The sequence below is a fragment of the Phoxinus phoxinus genome (genome assembly GCF_949152265.1).
Source record: "Phoxinus phoxinus genome assembly, chromosome: 5".
Classification (NCBI taxonomy): Eukaryota; Metazoa; Chordata; class Actinopteri; order Cypriniformes; family Leuciscidae; genus Phoxinus; species Phoxinus phoxinus.
Window position 1 is genome coordinate 11375277 of NC_136880.1, and position 20973 is coordinate 11396249.

Sequence of the window (20973 nt, forward strand, 5' to 3'; positions counted from 1 at the left end):
GGCTATGGTCTTCTTCTTGGACTGCAATACTGGCTCAGATATAATTGATAACACATTAAAGTTAATAATTCTTCTTGGGAAGTTTCATATACATAAAGCTAAAGTAATGTCTATAACACCCTCTTTTTTTTTGTAAAGATCTTAAAATATTACATGACTCATTGAATTCATTTACTAGAAATAAGAAATGCATAAAAACATATATTTTGTTTAAAAAAATTATTTGTAGAATTGAATGCTTTGTATAAGGTAAGATCTGTTACGTTTCCCCCAATCTCTGTTTGTTTTATGTTTGATGTTAAATGTCATTGTAAACTTCCAAAGTTGAAAAAAAAAAAAAAACCTCTCTGGCATGTTGCATTTCATTTCTTTGACATGTTATATGCGTAGCCTCCCAGCAAACACATTTACGTTGTGGAAACGTCTCTGGCACGTTGCATTTCTGCCATGGCAACGTCGCTGTCTACGTGCTCGCAACGTAACAACGTAGAATTTAAGACGCGACAGGGCTATCGCAACGTTGTTGTGCGCGTTCTGACAATTTTTTTATATGCGGCTAGATATTCCTATATCCCCCATTTAGCATTTTGTTAGATAATTATATACTTTTTAAATATTGTTTATCCTTATTATTTAATGGGGCTATCAGTAAATTAGCCTATAATCAACACCTGCAAGTGTATACTTTGAAGAGTAAAATGACAGAAGGTTTTGTTAATTCAACTTTATTAAAACTGCATATGGTAATCAAATGGCACTTCCAAAAGTCATACATTTGTGAAAAAATAAATAAACGAATATATACACATTTATTTTAAGTATAATAAAACATAAAAAGCACATGCAGAATGCAGATCAGAACATTTAATGAACAAAACCGGGTCTGTATGGCAGACAGTAGTCGAAAGCCGGTGTTCTATCGATCTGTCCTACCTTGTCAGATGTTCCTACCGTAGCGCAAAATTATAGCCATCTCTATCGGTTCATCCTACCACATCGTAAAATCCTACTGCAGTCTGTGACTACTTGTCGAAGATTGTTATTAGGCCATGGTAGGATGATTTTACGGTGAAAAATACCTCATCAGATTGTTCTACCATTATGAAATAAACGGGTAGGATGATTTTACAGTGCAAAATACCAAATTTTATTTACAAATTTTATTTAAATTTACAGATTAATATATTTGTAAATTAGTACATCTAAAAAAATATGAAAATAAAATGTTTTTACTTTATTTAAATAACAAAATTCTACAAATAAAATAAAAAACATGGCACAAAGTTAAACTAGCCTATTGCTTTTTGGGTGTGTGTATTATAAGTTGTATACCATTTTCAATCATGCTTTCGTTGGGGTCATCTTCCACCATGCTGCGAAGCACACAGTACTCCTCTGCATTACCTATACATTTGTTAACATTTAAAAGATAAATATGAATTCATTGGGCAATCATATTATAGTGTACTAAATGTCAACATAAACGCCATGAAAAATACTGTCTCAGACCTGTTCTGAAATTACATTAAATCATTCTTGCATTACTTTTTGCATCCTTCAAGTTATTTTCTACTCTATGATTTTCTTCTCTATCCCCTCTGTATATTTGGATATTCTTACTTGATTAAATACATTTTTCAGAGTGAAGATAGCATCTACAGAGGTGTACTACATGACATACTGTACATTTCAATATTACTACAGTATTGCAAAACTCCACAGCTGCTGGAATCCATCTGCAAGTCGTGCTTCAGCGTCCGTAAATGCCACTGTGCTGTTTGCTCATCACACCTCAGTTTAAAAAAAAAATCCTAGATGTCGTCGAGCCATTTGTACTGTTTAGAATTGAATAGCATAAAAAAAAATTAAATCACAGTTCTAACAAGGTTACCTCCAGTTCCGTCGAATTTTATGTTCATAGGAACATTCATTTCCCATTGGGCCAATCAGAAGGAGTGTTTTTTCAGGCATGTTGATAATCTAGAATATAATGGCATGTAATCATAAATAAGGTTAGGAAATATTTTTAGATCACCACTAACAACTACAGGAAGCTGCTTGGTATAAACACTATCAATCTCTGAAATACTTCTTATGGAAATGGAATAAATAAACCTTTAAATTATTGACCTAAAGCATTAAAGAATGTCTGCAGATTATGGAGAAATTGTTAGGATGTGACAGACTTTGAGAGAGAGAGAGAGAGATGAGGTAAGTGTCAACTCAGTGAATTAGTTATTTTCAGGTGAATATAACACGCATATAAGAATATAAGTGAATGCTAGCATTATACTGAGGGCATATTTGCTGTTTGAGCCGTTTGGAACGCACTTGGTGAAGGGAGCGATGAAAGACAATGTAATTTCCTCATTATCTTCACCTGGGAATGTTCCCACGCTATTTTTTTAATTTTTATTATAGACAGGAGATAAAGCTAAAAAAAGGCTCTTTGCCTTCGTCAGTGAAATATATAGCCTATGTGTGTGTAGCCTATTTCTCTGTTCGCAACTTTAAAACTTGCCGTGTGTCATCTTTGACCCTGCAACACATTTCTTACCAATGAAACCTATTTAAACATAACATGACACAAATTTGTGAAATATATCACAAAACAACTTGAATTGCTCTGTTGGTTAGATAACTCGAACTCTCCCACCATCTAGCTTAAAAAAAAAATATATATATATTTTATTGAACAATAGCTCAAGATCACTAAAGAAAAAGAAGAAAACAACATTTTCTATAATCTCACTTGCAATGTACTTTGAAAAATACACACGCACCACAAGCATCCAATGTGCTCCAACGTTCACAGGGCACAGCCAAATGTCCTCAATGGGAAACTTCGTCTATGAAAAGTGTTTAATAACAAGTTTTTGATGGTTCCAAAACACGTAAATAATATCTAGCCTACTTTATTACTTTCTGGAAAGCTAAATTACCTTCCCTAGGCATCTGAGCTGTCCAGTAAACAACGAACGTGCAACAACTGCACAAAGCTGGTGTACGTGGTTCTGAAAAAAAATTATAATAATTTTGTAAGTATATAAAATTAAATGAGTGTTCCTAAATAAGTAGACATTCTATACATACCATGCATCAATGACCTAAATTAAGAAAAATAAACATGAATATAAACAAACTAAACTTTGTTTTTGTGAGAGAAAAAAAACGTTTTCAATTGGGTGACTCTTAGAATCATGTTCTGGGTTTACAAGTCATTTAGACAACCGGCCGATTGGAAAGAAAGGCCACCCATAGCATAAGAATAAATAACATACTTCACCAGAAAGCCACTCGGCCCCTTGCAGTGAGTGAAAAGAAGAGTCATAGAGCTTATATGGCCCAACAACTGCTTCAACCTGACCAGTGACATTTGCAGCCCAGACCTTCATTACTGAAAAAGAAAGACAAAGTTAGGACAAAGTGTTGTCAATAATTTTTCTAATTAATCAACTTTACAGGGCCAACGAGCCAACATAAAATGAACACTTGTGCCAAACAAAGGCCGTAGGTTTGGTCTTTGTGTTGGAAGAGACAACAATCCACATCGGTAGTGTATAATATGAAAAATAATGTGATCGAGTTCGCTGAAGTAGGAAGGACAATTCTGTCCTCCCAAAATATTGGTAGGGACATCCATATGCAAACCTATGCCCTTGCAAACAGTCATCATATCAAAAGTGTACAGGAAAGCAAGAGGAAGTGGATCTAACTCTAAAACAATTTATAGTATCTATATTAAACAAGAAATAGGTAATATTTTGGTGACTGCAGTTGTGAAGGTTTTTCAGTGAGCTTTGATCTACAATATATATATATGCACCTTTTTTTTATGGGACTGTGTCTTTTTTATGGTTTATTGGTAATGATGTCCACTTCCTATAAATAACAGTGACCTGTGACTAACAGGTCAAAATGGCCACCATGATTTAAACACTGCAAGCAAGCAACCATAACAACTAGACCAAACTGGTCAGGTAGGCCAAACTGCCAACTAGGGTGAACTGAGATCTCTGTAAATATAAAACCTTGTTCCTCTGAGATTTGGTTTACATCTGATGGGAACTTTATTGCTGGCTCTTCATCTGTTGGGGTTAATTTTACCTCCTTGGTGTACCCATTTGTTTGGTCAAGCATTTTAGGGGCAACTTGAATAAGAGACCATGGTAGCATGAGAAGAGGTCCTTTGCTAAAACATGGTTGTTTACTATTCACAACAAACTGTTAGGAATATTAGTGACCGTTATTGTCTGTTGTGGAACAAGGTCCAAAAATGATGATCATTACCAGTTTAAGATCCAAGGTTTTATAACAGATGTTAAAATTGAATACACTTAATCAATCCAGCGTACCAATAATAAAAAACATATTTACTGTATGATCAGTTTAGTAAAAATAATAATAAAAGTTTTGCATCATCTACTACAGTACCCATTGGAAATTATTTCAAGGCTAAATTTACTTTAAGCACAATTCTTCTGACATAGGCTTGTATGACAAAATTGCTGAAATGAATGACTCCATAAGCACACTCACTGGCATTTCAACAGGAATCTCTGCAGGGAACACTGCCTCTCTCCCATACATTAAAAGAAAAGGAGAGTGTTTTGTGGTGTGTGGACCTTTGATCTTAAAGAAAACAAGGTGGCATCCAGATAGACATCCCAGTCATTCTGCTGGTCGTCAACCAATTTCTTGAGGGCTCTAAAATGAAACAAGGGGGAAAGTTTTTAGTTTTTTTAGAAGGCTTATAAACTTGGCGTATGAAAGCCGTTTTAGGAACGCATTTATAACTTATTTGGTGCCTTGAGGCGGAAGATGGGGGAAAATGTCATGGGGGGCGGGGGTGCCTTAACTTTTCCTGACTAGGTACATACAATAATAAAACTTACCGTTTAATGTTGTCGTTGGTCTTTTCATCCAGGCCATTAGTTTGAGGATGATAAGCTGCTGTCACACTTCTTTTGATGCACAAGATTTCACAAAGCCTGTGGTTAAGCTTAAAAAATAAGGGGGGAAATCACTGGTAGTAAATTGGTGAAAAGCTCCTTAAAACATACAGTAGTTGAATACATTTACTGTATGTGCAAAGGAAAATATAACGACTCTTGGAAATCTAAAAACAAAGACATTGAGGATAAACCTACATCACTTTAATACTGATATTTTTAAATACACTTACATCATTTACACATTCCCTTCCCTGATCTGAGAGAATTCTCTGGGGACAGCCATGTCTATAAATGATGGAACAGAGATGTCTTCCAACTTCAGCTGCTGTCTTGGTTTTTAAAGGAAAAGCCTCAACCCACTTAGAGAAATAGTCTGTGGCTTTGAGGATGTATTTAAAGCCATCTGTAGTTTCAGGTAATGGTCCAGTTAAATCAATGCCAACAAGCTCCCAAACAGCAGAAACCTATCAAGTAAAATAAAATGTAAAGTAAGTTTAGCGTGTATAAAGTAGGTTTATGTATGCTTTGTTACTGCACTTATTTACCTTAATGCACTGTAAGGTCTGCACAGCAGTCAAAGGCTTTTCCACTTTTTGACATTGATCGCATTCCACCTTTCAGAAATTGTTGTATGTATTATATATATATATATATATATATATATATATATATATACTAAAATAACTATATAAAATAAATAACACACACCCAATTTTCAAAGTCAACTGACATGCCATCCCAGTAAAATCTGGCACAGATGGCAGCACGTGTTTTACCGATCCCTGTGTGCCCACCAATGGGAGAGGAATGGGATTCTTCAAAGAGCATCCTGGCTTCTTCTTTGGTTTTGATCACTCTTTTACTTCCATAAAAAAAGCATTCCATCTACATTAAAGAGAAAACATGACTATTGCCAAATGTCCTTTTAGTCTACTTTTGTCATTGTTGGAAAAGAAAATCAAGATGGCAACAAATGAATAATAAAATAAACATAATTTAAAGGAACACTCCGACTTTTTGGGACTTTAGCCTATTCAACTTATCCCCCAGAGTTAGATAAGTCCATACATACCTTTTTCATCTCCGTGCATGCTTTAAAGGGGAGATGAAACGTCCATGTTTTGGCACTGGTAGTAGCTACATATATTACAAAAATCACCTTGCCTAATTTGTTTTAAAAAAAAAGTTGTTAAAACCACATATATGACAAATTATTTTCGTAATTTCTAGCTAGCTTTCTAGATAGCGAGTCGCCATTTTGAAGTGACGTCACAGCCTACGTAACGGGGTTGGTTGGGTCCAATGGTTAGTGAAGAGAATGCAGCATTTCTTTACCTGACTGAATGCGCGCTTGATTTAAAATGGAGGAAGACGAACTTGAAAGACCTGTTGAGCCCGTGTGTCCCATTGCCCATGCATTTGAGCCGATACGGCGTGAGAACCGAGCAGTGGTACGTCGGTATGTCGAACAGCCGGTGGTGGTTTGGGGAGAAGAGCGGGTTGGGAACGCTACCTGCTGCTGTACTGCGATGCCCACCGTTTCAGAGTTTATCTGCTGTCAAGAGGCTGATCTTGACCATGTATTGCGTGGTCAGTGTTGTGCCCGTTCAAAAGAACTAGCTCAAAGTTCAGTTCACACAGATGATATAATGAACTAGGCAAGTTCATGTTCATAGTTTTTTTTTTTTTTTTTTTTTATGAACTAAGTAGGCTACACATATCTAAAAATGAACTAGTTCACGTTCATTTTTTAAAATTCTTTTAACAAAGATGTAGGCTATTATTAATAATGTTATTTCAACACAGTATCTCGTTATTTCGAAATAATAGCCTATGTGTGCGTGCATCTGTAAATCCGGTGACGCGTGTATTGATTTTTATTAATAAACAAGTGTTTTCTCTAAAAGTGTCGACTCGGCTGCAAAGATGAAGTTGACGATCGCCATCTCCGAGAAATGCACATAAATAAGCCTAATAATGGATTATCAGAGAGTAGCCTTTTTCGTTTTGAATTATTTCGTTTAAAGACATTTTAAGCTTTGTGTATTTGATGTATTTGTCATGTCTGTGTGAGGCATACACTGAGTTTCGTTAAGTTAGGATGTGCTCTAGTTCACGTGCGCAAGTGAGCGCGCGGGCGCCTCCGTTATATTTGTTTCGTCGGCCTATTCATTAAATACAGGCAATTGGTTGATGAAAAATTGATTAAAATTAAGATATAATTTATACAAAACGAAATTCACTTTAAAGAAAGGCTTTCTATAACAACTTCAACGGTCAAAATCATGTCTGACCCGCTCCATGTCTCATATTGCGCATCCTATCTCGGTCGTGCTGTTCACTTTTCATAAATCAACATAGCCTAAATGGAAAAAAAATAACATTATAATATTTTAACAAATATGAAACGCGCTTTTTTAAATGGCTACAACAGTATAGTAGGCCTACATAGCCTACTCTCTATTTGTACAAATTTCTGCACATTAATTTAATTCTGAATTTTGCACACACAAGTTGAAAGGCATTTGTTCAAATCAAGTTCACGGATAATTGTGCGTGCATTTATAAGCCTAATCATTATGATACTAAAATCCTAACAAATAGGCTATGTACAAAAAAATCAGATGAGCCCATAATATGAACGGTTAAGCATTTTCCTCCCATAGAAAACCATTAGGCTATAAGAACGCTTAATGCAGATTAGAATGTCCCCTTATTATGTCGAAATAACGAGATATCGATACTAGGCTACTGTGTCCACCGTGGTCTCCTTTTTGATCAGCGGAAACGATTTTTGCTTGTTTGGGATCTGACTGTCCAGCGTATTTGAAAAAGTTAAGCAAACTTTCCTGTCTTTTTGACATTTTTCCCCTGAGTGAAACGATCGAGGCTAACAGCAATCTCAACTCGTACAACAAGCGCGCAAGTTATGCGTCACAAACATTGAACACTACACAAACAGTAATTTATTTATTTTCATATAAGCAATCATTTTAGTGACACAGGAGGTGCCGGATCCAATAAAAAAGGTTCCAGATCCAATGTCGGAGGTGACGGAACATGTTCCGGCTCAAATTAAGCCCTGGTAAAACCTGACTTTTCAAATGAGCGTGAACGTGAACTGCACGTGCTGCTCATTCCTGCCAGAGTGAGCGCCGCTCTCGTTCACGTTCATTGTATGAAAAGTGATTCGTTCAGTTCAGCGTTCGGCGAAAATATGAACGAGTTCAGTGAACGCATTCATGCACAACACTGTGCGTGGTCAATCTTGCATCACCATGGTGTGCACATTTACTATGCTGTGCCGGGAGGTAGACGTGTTGGAAGTGGCAATGCTCTCCCTGAAGGATGTCCGAGCGGACACTGGAGCGTCCCATCAATAGCTGGCAAGTCGCCGCCAAATGGACCGATAAAAATAGCTACATGCTAACTTACTGGACAAGAACTGTTAGACAAGAAACGGGAATATGATGGCAGACATCGCGAACAATGTTTCCATGTGCAGTTAGTTAACATATAACGTAGACGTCGTCTTTTTGTGTGGTAAAATCTATCTCTGTCATTCACTGCACACAGAGCCAACCAACCCCGTGACGTCACAGGTTAGAATTCTGCAAAATGGCGGCGCCCTGGCCGCGAAAGTTAAAACGTTTTTTCTTTTTTCTTTTATATCCTTACATTTTTCACGTTTCTTATATATTTTTTGATTATAGTGGAAATCCATCTGGTAAATTATGTAAACTTGATTGAGTGCTTCATCTCCCCTTTAAGTCTGTTTGACGCACCCACCGCTAGCCTAGCTTAGCACAAAGACTGGATGTAAATGGTTGCAGCTAGCATACTAATCTAAATAAGTGACAAAATAACGCAAACATTTTCCTATTTACATGTTGTGATTTGTATAGTCACAGAGTGTACAAAAAACAAAGTCACATGAGACACAGACATATTTTAACTGTATAAATACTGGGAACTATATAGGGCTGGGACAACGCGTCGACGTCATCGATGACGTCGACGCAAAAAATACGTCGACGCAAAATATGCACGTCGATTCGTCAGACCCAAAACAAAAATGGCGGCGTCGGAGAGTAGTAGCAACACCACTCGCTCCTCAGACTTTCAGAAGTGCAAGGCGGCACGCACTCGTTCCTCTAAAGTGTGGGAATTATTTAATTAAAAAGGAAACAATTCCCTGATATGTCGTCTTTGCAAAATGGAGATGGCCTTCCATTCTAGCACCACGGCAGAGAGAGAGGCGCGGGCGCGATCGAAAAGTCGTAGAGTGTTTGATTATGTGTGTGTGTGTCTGTGTGTGTGTGTGAGAGAGAGAGGCGCGATCGCAAAGTCGCAGAGTGTTTGATTATATTTGTGAACGCGTGTGTGTGTGTGAGAGAGAGAGAGAGGCGCGATCGCAAAGTCGCAGAGTGTTTAATTATGTGTGTGTGTGTGTGTGAGTGTGAGGCGCGATCGAACAGTGGAAACAAAAACATACTCCGTCATTTTGTTTACAGGGCATCATTCAAACTGCAAAGTGTTTAAGTTGTTCTGTTAATTCAAATTTTAAGAAAAACTAATATATTAATCTGAAATCTGTATGTTACACACATAGGATTTGATTAGCCTACTTGTTGATATTTAATCAAGGTTTTATTGAATGCTACCTCTGACTAAGAAATGCATGCACTTGTACAATGTTTTATTTTGGAATTTTAAGAGCAATAAACATATAGGCTATTGCAATGTTAAGGAATTCATGTTTTTTCATTCAGACATGTAAATCAACATGTATAAATTGCTATTATAGTCAATTAATGGGCAGACAATCGAATCGAAATCGAATCGGACTGGAAAAAAGAATCGTTAGATTAATCGATGCATCGAAAAAAATAATCGCTAGATTAATCGTTTAAAAAATAATCGTTTATCCCAGCCCTAGAACTATATTATCTGAAGGCGAAGCACTGCTACTTGGGCGGAGTGATAACCGCAGCACCTGAGACGCGCCGTCGTTAGGAGCAGAGAGTTCGTTCAGAGCGCGTTTCAGGTGCTGCGGTTATCACTCCGCCCAAGTAGCAGTGCTTCGCCTTCAGGGAATATAGTTCCCAGTATTTATACAGTTAAAATATGTCTGTGTCTCATGTGACTTTGTTTTTTGTACACTCTGTGACTATACAAATCACAACATGTAAATAGGAAAATGTTTGCGTTATTTTGTGACTTATTTGGATTAGTATGCTAGCTGCAACCATTTACATCCAGTCTTTGTGCTAAGCTAGCGGTGGGTGCGTCAAACAGACTTAAAGCATGCACGGAGATGAAAAAGGTATGTATGGACTTATCTAACTCTGGGGGATAAGTTGAATAGGCTAAAGTCCCAAAAAGTCGGAGTGTTCCTTTAAAGTTAAAATAACTACCCTTTAAGTTGAATTTGAGTGCATATCTTCGAATGTTCTGCCTTTTGGACTGAATACCCTGATGGGTATGATCCCACTGACAGAAGATTATACAATGCTTCCCACTTATCTTCCATAGCTGTCAAAAAAAGCAAAAAAAAAAAAAAAAAGCACAAATATATATATAATCGTAATTACAAACATTAAAGTTAAATTTCATATATTTTATAATGTAATCATTTCACAGTTGATCTCCAAATGAATGCAGAAACAACATAAAGTATATTTTAAATATTTATTAAATGGCCTATTTTTATGAATGAAAACTGCTGTCACTTTAAGACATGCCGCTGCTGACAGATGCACGGATCGCCTCACACTATTTACGCTCATTTGATACTTTATTTAATTCATTTTAGACTGATCTTATGGGGACACTCGACAAAACCGACATTTTGGCATAATTGTGTGTGTTTATATTTTAAACTAAAACAATCAAATCATATGCCCCACGTTTTCATGAAAAATTATCAATGGTGCTAGCTGGCTTTGTATGAATGTGACCGTAAACAGTTCTCATTGCTGCTATATATCTTGGTATAATAAAAATTAACATGCATAGTAAAAAACTTACCTCATATGAAGAAGTTCTCACGCAAGTAGTAAAAAATTATGGGCGTGTTGTTCAGCGTGACAAAATTGACGCAATATTAATGTGCGCATGCGCAGTAAGCCCTGGTAGGACAATCTGACGGGTGGAATGTCAGGACACCGGCCGATAAAGGACGGTAACCGGGGAAACATCCACAAATCCAGAGTGGCAAAGAAACGAATGAGACTAAATAGCGGATAAATCAAATGAAAAACTAAACGGTGCAAGCGAGGCTAGTCACATTATAAATGAAAGTTGTGTTTGATAGCTAAGGCTAAATAAAATGCAATACTCACGTATCCTTGCTCGATGATGAATGAGAACACAGTGAGCCCAACAGGTGGTTGGAATTTAAAAGGCTGATTTTCCCGCTTCAGGGCAGTGACGAGTGACGAGTACATTATGTAGTCCAGTGGTTCACCCTCGGCACAACCTTAAGCAATGGCCCTGAACGGTGGTTTAATGTCAACATTGTGACAACGCTGTAACAACCTTCACCACACAACGTAGTTATAGCAACCTTTTGGCCATGTTGTTACAAGGTCGGGTACGTTGTGCCAACGTTCTGTGTTTGCTGGGCAGTGGTATAACAATTCTGTAAAGCGGTTCGAAATTCAGATTTCTGTGGCTTTAAGTCCGCAGTGCGCTGTCGTAGTACAGTGACCGGGAGGCGACATTCGGTTCACTTAATTTTGTTGTGGCCACGAGATATTAATTCGTGGGAACGTGATATTATGCTGTGCAAGAGATAATTTTGTCGAGGTAACTACATCCATAGCTTCGCTATGCCCTACTCACTCCAAATGGCAGACATTTATAATGTACATTTATAACGAAGTTTGTATAGGGGTTATCAATTGATCAGTAAAATTTTCCTTGAGCTTTTGGCACATAAGAGGTCATCATATTAAAGCGGCACCCCCTATTTTTTAATAGACATGAAAATGCACATTCCGAACTTAAATGGTCCCTCTCCTCCGCTTCCGGCTCATGGGACCTTATTTCGGAAAAAGTATGTATGGTAGTCAATGGCGAGAGACAACTTATCTTTTTATTCCGTCTGAACTGTGCCCTGAATTACACATATGATGTTTGTCAATTTAAAAGATAATTATGAAAGTCAAGAAAGTCGCAGTTTGTCATAAAACAGAAGAGTAACATTCAGTTTTATGTGAAAATCGCTCAATGAACTACATCTCTCGTCTCGCACTGTACGTCACCGTTGCTCGTATGTGTGCAGTCTGGTACAAAACACTCAGGCATGACGGCGTAACGTTGCGATTATAACGTAAGACTATAGAAAAAATGACAGACGTTAGCTTCAGTAAAGTTAGCTTCATTCATTGAGAGAAAAGGTATGACGTCACATGTGCGCCGTATTTTCACAGTCTTATACCTCAACAGTTTTACATCAAACTGCGACTTTCTTGACTTTAAAATGTATTTTTTAAATTGACAAACATCATATGTGTAATTCAGGGCACAATTCAAACGAGATCAAAATATTTGTTGTCTCTCGCCATTGACTACCATACAATATTTTTTCAGAAATAAGGTCCCATGGTGGTCCGCCGGAAGGGGAGTGACTTAGGCTCTCTATATAGATGTAAGATTGGTCTTGTTTTAAAGAAGACATTTAGCAGATTTTTGTAAAAGTTAAATAAATTAAGAAAGTTAAACAGAAAAAAAGTTATAGAAGTTTGAGTTTTTGAAAATGTACAATGTTAAAATTTTAAGTATTCATATTTTATCTAAAATATATATTTTCAAAACCTGGAGGACTCTAAAAATGCAAAAAAAATCAAAGCAAACATTTTTAACAAGTTGTGTTTCAAATTTTTAGGTTGATATCTCAAAAAATAAGCTTTTAGTGAGATTTCGTTTGGGCGCAGTACCAAACTTTTTCACTAGTTGACATTACTATGGGCGCTTCCATTTCCATATGTTGTTTGAGTGATCTGAACCATTATTTTTACAATTTTCATACAATTTATGAAGTAGACATCCTATTTAGAAGTATAGGATGGTTTGGCAGATTTTTAAATGAATTCAACCTCTAAGAAACGCAAGAAGATCCCGTATGTGCATTATAGCTCGCTGCCACATCACAAATGGTGAATCTATTATTATTTCTTTATATTTAAAACATTTTCAGACCTTTTTTTCTAAAATAATTGAATGGATGCTATCTTTTGAACTCTTGGCATGAAAACAAACTGAGGTTTCTACCATTCTTTCATGATTTTTCATGTTCATCACTATTTCAAAATAAAGGTCTGAACACGCCTTAGGAGTATGAAAATATTATTGTTGCAAATTGATAAATTACGGCTCCTCTGTAATTTATTTTGAAAATCAGTCACCAAATATGTAAACTAGAGATTGTAAGCTTTCAAATGATATATAGTTTGTCAAGATTAGTTTAGGTTTATTATAAGATATTACTGTTTTAAATATGTAATGGCTTATATTAACCAATATAAGGGGTTGAAAGAATATCACATAAGTTTAAAAACTGAAAACTTCCTTGTTAGTCCAAAAGCAGCTTTTATTGAAACCCATCCCAGAAAATGACTAGTTTAAGAATGTCTATTGTGATGCCATAGATAGGTCTGCAGAAGATCTACGCCTACTTCTAGATCGTTACCACTGCAGCCCCGCCCACTGATTCATGCATGACAAGTAGCTAGCAGGTGAATAACTTTTCTTCTTCTTTTTTTTTTTAGGTAAATAACATGTGACGCTAATACTGGATCAATCAACTAAGCAATAAACATGCCTTTGAAGATTGCAAAATATTGTGCAGTCCCAAGTTGTAGAAAAACCCAGTCGCTGCATAACCTTCCTTCTGATTCAAACATTAGGATGGCGTGGTTGAACTTTGTTTTTAATGAAGTTCCAGATCACGTGAATAAGACGCTTAGCGTTTGTTCGCTTCATTTCGCTGCGGATTCCTTTGCAAACAAAAAACAGTTTGACGCTGGATTTGCAGAGAGGCTGAGATTAAAAAACGGTGCTGTGCCTTCTATATTGGATCCAACAAGAACGGCGCAACACACTTACGTGAGTAAAAAAACTTTTTACTCTGTCACTATTGCTTTCTTACAGATTATTTGATATGCACTGATTATGTTCAACCAAAATCACCAGTCATCAGTAATTTCTGAAATGTAATGATTTATGTATAGTCAGATGTTCTTTGTCTCAAAATCGTTTATTGTTGTAAATGTCAGTAAATCAACCAGTGACAAAATGGTCCATTAAGCCTCATTAATCGTTTTTTTAGTTTTCTATGGGAGGAAAATGCTTAACGTGCAATTAAACTTGTTGCGTTTCTGTGCTCATTTGCTTTTCTGTACGCTTTATTAGTATGGTGTTTCCTGAGTTTGGTCTTTTAATATCACTGTCTTAATCGCATAGTCAGAACGGGTTTCGTGACATCACGTGCAATAGAAGTCCCATTTCATTGGCTAGGCACCAGCCAATGAAACAGCTCCTTTGAACACCCCCGCTCCCGCCCCCTTTTCTCTCTCGGTGCACTGTTGCAAGTGCAAAAGTTAGTTTTGCATCTAATATATCGTGAAAATAGCATCAAAAATAAGGTGTGAAATTTGAAAATGCAGTGACCGATTTGATAAGTTGCAAGCAGTGTTAATTTGCGTTAACGAAAACTATGATGAAAAATGTTCGTTGACAACCTTTTTTTTCCCCCTGACTAAAGCCCTATTCGGACGGGATTAAAGGGGTGGTTTAGGATTTTGGACATCGGACCTCATTTTCAAGTTAGCCTGGTTGTTATTCATCAGTGGTGACAGTTTTCAAAAAATGTCATCCAGTCCTTCCAGTTGCATAGTTGGCCGGTGCTAGGCTAGCGTGAGTCAACGGTATTCTAGCCTGCCATTTAAAAAACGTTTTACCCACTCCACAGTACACCAAAAGCAAATAAATTATAACGCCAGACTATCGATGTAAATGTCTATTGAGAGAATAATGTTAGAAATCAAAGTACTCTTGCATCTCAATGATCGCATTACATTTACAGGAACTAGTTTCTCAGCAGCGGCAGAATTTTACTTTGCTCCGGTTAGTAGTACTGCACCGAAAAGTAAACGCAGAACAGAAGCGCACTACAGTCGGGACGTCTAGCTTGCTAGTTGTAGCCTTGAACAACGATATCGAAAAACATTTGATTGTAAACTAAGGAATTCTCTACGGCATCTTCAGCGCCTGCTGTCTCTACAGACTTTCTTTCTCTTTCTGCCCTTTTAGCATCCATCTCGATTAGCTCTTCCTCTGTGTATTCCGGCTCATACAGGTACGGTTCGTTGAATAAAACGCATTCCTCGTCTTCATCGTCTCCAAAGTCTGAAACATTGGCATGGCTTTCAAACGTGGCCATAGTCCTATGTCCTATGTTGATTTCTTCATGAAATATACTCTGCTTCTAGAGTTGGGGTACTCGAACTCGGACTCGGACTCGAGTCCGGTCTCGAGTCCAATTTTGAATGGACTCGGACTTGTCACGCACTCGAATGAATTTGTACTCGGACTTGACACGGACTCGGGACATTTTAGACTCGGAAAAATGTCCGAGTCCAGTCGAGTCCGGGCACTGGATGACACAAAACGAAATTTTGTGAATTTTTTTTATTCAAAAACGAAACGAAACAACGTTGTTTCAGCGTTGAGCATTGTAGCCAATCACAGTTAAGTGCATAAACACAGTGGCAAATCAGAGGCGTTTTAGAGTCCGCATGCGAATAATTCGCTCAAAATGTATGTTTAGAATCAGCACAGCTTTATCCTTTCGCAAATCCCCTCATAAACAACAAAGTCTCTCTAGACGCAATATAAATAAGATATTCACTGTGCAGTGCGGACAACTTCAGTCAGTGTTTATGACGAGAGTTTTAGGGAGAGTGCCGAACGCGGTAAGTGATGGCTTAAAGGGAGCGCTGTTGACAATCTAAATAGTTTTGTTTTTCATACTTCTAGAGGACCAGTGGTTACGTTCACACTGTAAATTATAAAGAGTGATAACTGCATTTAAATGTGGGATTGAATCCACTTAATTTTTGTCCTTTGAGTCATGAAATTGCGATGATTCGACACATAGCAACATAAGAACGTGTTAACCATAGCAACATTTTGGCGTCTAATAATGTTATCATTTTTGTTGCATTTATGCTTTAGTCATAAGTTTACATACTCCTTGCAGAATCTCCAAAATGTTATTTTTATATGTTTTTAAATTAGACGGATCATACACATTGTTTCTATTTAGTACTGCCCTGAAAAAGCTTTTTCAGATAACAGATGTTTAATAGCCTAAATAAAATACAAACACAAAATAAAGACAAATTACATAGGCTCGATTTTAATATTGTGTCATTACCTGAATGATCCACAACTTCTTTTTTTTTCTTTCTTTTTTTTTATGTTTAAGGAAAAATCATCCAGCTCCTGCACATTCTTTGCTTTTCCAGCATCTTCTGCATATTTGACTCCTTACTAGCAGTGACTATGATTGTAAGATCCATACTTTCACACTGGTGACAACTGCGGGACTCATACACAACTATTACAAACCCTGCAAACATTTAGTGATGCACAAGAAGGAAGCATCCGTTAAGAGCCAAGAGGTGTAAACTTTTGAACTGGATCATTGGTGTAAATTGGTCTTATTTGTTTAAAAATGCATTCATTAATTTAGTCCAACCCTTCAGAGGCTAAATAAGATATTAGCATGTAAAACACAATAAGAAAAATGTAAACATCATCTTGCTCAAAAGTTTACCCCTGGCTCTTATCGTGTTGCATTATTAAGCATTACCTTGCAGATTCTAAAAGATGTACAATAGGTAAACGTATGACTGTAACTATACATTGCAATCATTTTGTAAGGTTTAAAATATTAATTTAAGAGCTCAGTGTTGAGACCTTTCGCCGGGATTTGATTGACAGGTGATCTGACCAATTATAATGCAGATACACGCCATTTTTGTTCGACAAACAAACCAAATCAGTTAGTAGATTAAAGGCAGTGGACTTGTGTGTATTGATTTCTTTTTTAGAAATTTGTGCTATAACTAGAAGAGATTATCAGTTCACGTGCTGCTTGAACTGAGGCCTACACATTAAAGCACCACAAAACAGTATTTATCGTTTGAATTTCATAAAAATTAAAACAATTGAAAGCTGAGACTTTATTTCAAACCAAAAGTACCCTGCTCTGTCTTGTCTGTTGTCACATTGTTAGTGTCCTCTTTGGTCCGACCGAGAACATGTGGAGTGAGAGAGGAATGGCTTGTCGGACGTAGCAACAGTAACCAAGAGGGGCGGGTCTTTGTGAAAGGTCAATTTCAAATCATTTAAATCTTTGTGGACTCGGCCGGACTCGACTCGGACTCGGATGTTAAGGACTCGGACTCAAGTCCGACTCGACCCTCTTTGGACTCGGACTTGGACTTGTACTCGGTTGTTAAGGACTTGGACTCGACTCGGACTCGACAAAGGTGGACTCGGACCCAACACTATCTGCTTCTGTAGTGATGAGCGGCAGGTAAATACACTTGCGTGATTGTCATGTGGACCGGCTCTCTCGGGTTGCCTAGGTAACTTAATATCACTCCGCCGCTGCTGTAGACTGTGCTAATAAATACAGGGAACAAAGTATAACTATTGCAATGCGATGAAAGGGTAGTTTGATTTCTAACATTATTCTCTCAATAGACATTTACATCGACAGTCTGGCGTTATCATTTATTTGCTTTTGGTGTACTGTGGAGTGGGTAAAACTGTTTTTAATGGCAGGCTAGCAAATACCGTTGACTCGCGCTAACCTAGCACTGGCGAACTATGCAACTGGAAGGACTGGATGACATTTTTTGAAAACTGTCTCCACTGATGAATAACAAATAGGCTAACTTGAAAATGAGGTCCGATGTCCAAAATCCTGAATCGTTCAAAAAATTGATACCGGTTCCTGAACGATACTTTTTTTCGATACCAATTTTATGAAATCCATTTTAACAAGATTACATAACACATTACCTCAGAAAAACGTTGGTTTTATTTTTTTCAGTTTGACTCATGCTCCTGAAGCCAGTGCACAAAGGAACAACAACAAAAAAGCACAAAGGAAAAAAATTTAACCAAAATCAATCATACATCAGTGCAAATAGATTTAATAAAGTTTCTGTGCAAAATTAACAGTTTTATGAGGCTCGCTGCTGCTTACGTAAGATCTTTTAAATCACTCAGCAGTTCTTTTTCCTAAAAATGTGCATGTCTGCTCTTTCAGGAGACAGAAGCTGATATCCTGATTGATAATGTCCCCAGTAGAAAATGTGCGCTCTGAGGGTGTGGATGATGCTTGCACACAGAGATACCTTGTTGCCAAATCAGAAAGCAATGGCAGAGTGTCCTTCATGTCCCACCACCAGGTTACTGGACTCACTGAGGATAGCGTAGATGGAAGTAGGGCTGGGCGATATGGCAAAAATATCATATCACTTTTTTTCCCCTGGAAAATCACGATTTTATCACGATTCTTTTACATGTTGGTTTTACTATTTTGCAAGTGACTGAGCATTACAGACAAACCAATGTCCCTATTTTAAAAACAAAGCCTTATAGGTAACAAAATATAAAATAATGGCAGACATTTGGCCAAATTATTTTCTTTGTTATTCAAATTTTTCAAGAACAAAGATACACATTACACATACACAACTTAATATACAAATGAAATAAACAGTGCTTTATTTTTTTCAGCTACAGTTGGTGTATTTAACAGTAGCATTGAAGAAAGAAATTAAATGAACAAATATGAAAATAAAACACAACATAGACTTCACTGTATAAATTATACATTGATTCTTATTAAAGCTACTATAAAGTTCTCAGTCAAGAGAAAAACGTTCTCTGTGTTTTATTAACATTAAAGGAATAGTTCTCCCAAAAAATTTAATTGTCATAATTTACTCTCTCAAGTTGTTTTAAACCCGAATAAGTTTCTTTTTTTCTGTTCAAAATAAAAGTTATTTGGAAGAATGTGGGTAACCAAACAGTTGATGTACCCCAGTGACTTCTATAGTAGGCTATATTTTTTTCCTACTATGGAAGTCAATGGGGACCAGCAACTGTTTGGTTACCCACATTCTTCCAAATATATTCTTTTGTGTTCAGCACAAGAAAGACATTAATACAGGTTTGGAACAACATTAGAGTGAGTAAATAATGACAGCATTTTTTTTTTTTGGGTGAACTATCTCTTTAAGGACAAGCGGCATCATGTTTACTATTGAGCTACTGTCTCTTTAAGATCTGCACGCGACGAGTCTAATATATACGCATTTGACAAGCAGATTTTCTCTCAATTCACTCAGTTTGCTTTCACTTTAGACATAACCAACTTTGTTTATGTAAATGTATTATGTAGTGTATTTGCCAGTATTAGCGCAATAAGACTCGAAAGATAACTTAGTCCAGTAAACAGACGCTGTTAGACAGGCTTTTAGTGCATGTGCGCTTTGGGTGTATGCACTCAGAAAAGCGCCCGTTAAAACAGCGCATCAGCAGCGAATGACATGTTTAATCGGCAAGGCTTTAAAGCACATGCAAATAATGAACTTTTGGGAACTGCAGTGTCCCGTTCCTCTGCGTTAACATTTGATGTGAATATACGTCGCGTTGTACTGTATGATGAGACGGAGGCACCAGAACTGCAACTGATAGAATGCACGATACAACAATATTTCTTCAAAAGCAGATCGTGGAGACATTTTAATCGTCCACGATCAAAAACCGTGATATCGCACACCCCTAGATGGAAGTGATCTGTAGTTTTTTAACTCTGCCTGTATCTTCTCTGTAGTGCTGCTGACAGTGGTCTCTTTTCTTATTTCAATTGCCATGTCCTTCATAGCAAATAGCTCCTCAAGGGCAGAGAGCTTTGGCCTCTTCTGTGAACAAATAAGTAAATAAATAATATAAAACACTATCAAGGTAAATGAAACAAGATAATTTTCTTCTGAAGTTCATTTTCTTCTGAAAATTTAAATAGGGAAAAATAGGATATTTTTATATTTTCTTACCAGTGTTGCTACCGAAGATGCACTATCTTCATCAGAGGAGCTGTCATTTTGTTCACCTGCTCCTGCTCTCTCTTCGAGCCCCTGTTCCACCTGTTGGTACTGAATCTGTATTCAATATAATATGAGGGTTATATATTGATATACAATTGAAGAGAAGTAGATTACCAATAAAAAAATAACACCTGTCCTGGGGTCCTTCCGATCAGTCCACACTTCATCTGCCACTTTTGACTTGAATCTGCGATCCAAGGCTGTGCCGCCCTCCAAAAACTGTCTGATGCTGTCAACCTGCAAGGCAAAAACATAGTATAAGTCCCTGAATAATCCAAATGAAAACAAGTACGAAATCAATAGGAATACACTACACACCTACACTATACACCTGGTATCTTTTTGAGAGGTCATTCCAGATAGTGTTCTTGATGGTCTTTGTAAAGGAGTCCTCATCATTAACTGTGAAGTGGTGCTGGAGTTTATCCAAGATTCGCAGAATCTGACCCAGCGTTGGGCTTCTTTCAGCAGAGACGCAGAGGGTTGAAGTGTAAGAAAGTGCTAGAGAAATAGAAAGAGAGAGGAAATTGGTGTGTGTGTGTGGTTACCAAAGTGGTTGTTCATTTGCAGAGACTTTTTTACTAAATGATTTAGCAAAGTTTTTTTCTTCTAACTATTTATCCTATTTCTAACGGCTTCTCTTTAAGGACAGTGTGTGTGCGCGCTTTGACTGTGCATGAGTGCTTTGACTGTCTTTAGGAGAGCCCGTGAGTGCTAAGAGACTTAAATGCTGGCAAAAAAAATGCAAATTATAAACTTTTGGTGACGATGCGACACTACCTTGATTGTGCAAGTCAAGTCACCTTAATTTATATAGCGCT

General features: G+C 37.2%; 2 protein-coding genes across 2 annotated transcripts in view; both read left to right on the plus strand.

Annotated features, from left to right (window-relative positions):
• The window catches only part of LOC306999601 (PWWP domain-containing DNA repair factor 4-like), a 200277-nt gene that overhangs the window by 89477 nt on the left and 89827 nt on the right, over window positions 1-20973 (plus strand). The window lies entirely within an intron of this gene.
• LOC306999417 (uncharacterized protein) overlaps window positions 1-20973 on the plus strand; it is a 30351-nt gene that overhangs the window by 598 nt on the left and 8780 nt on the right. The gene's annotated exons all lie outside the window — the stretch shown is intronic.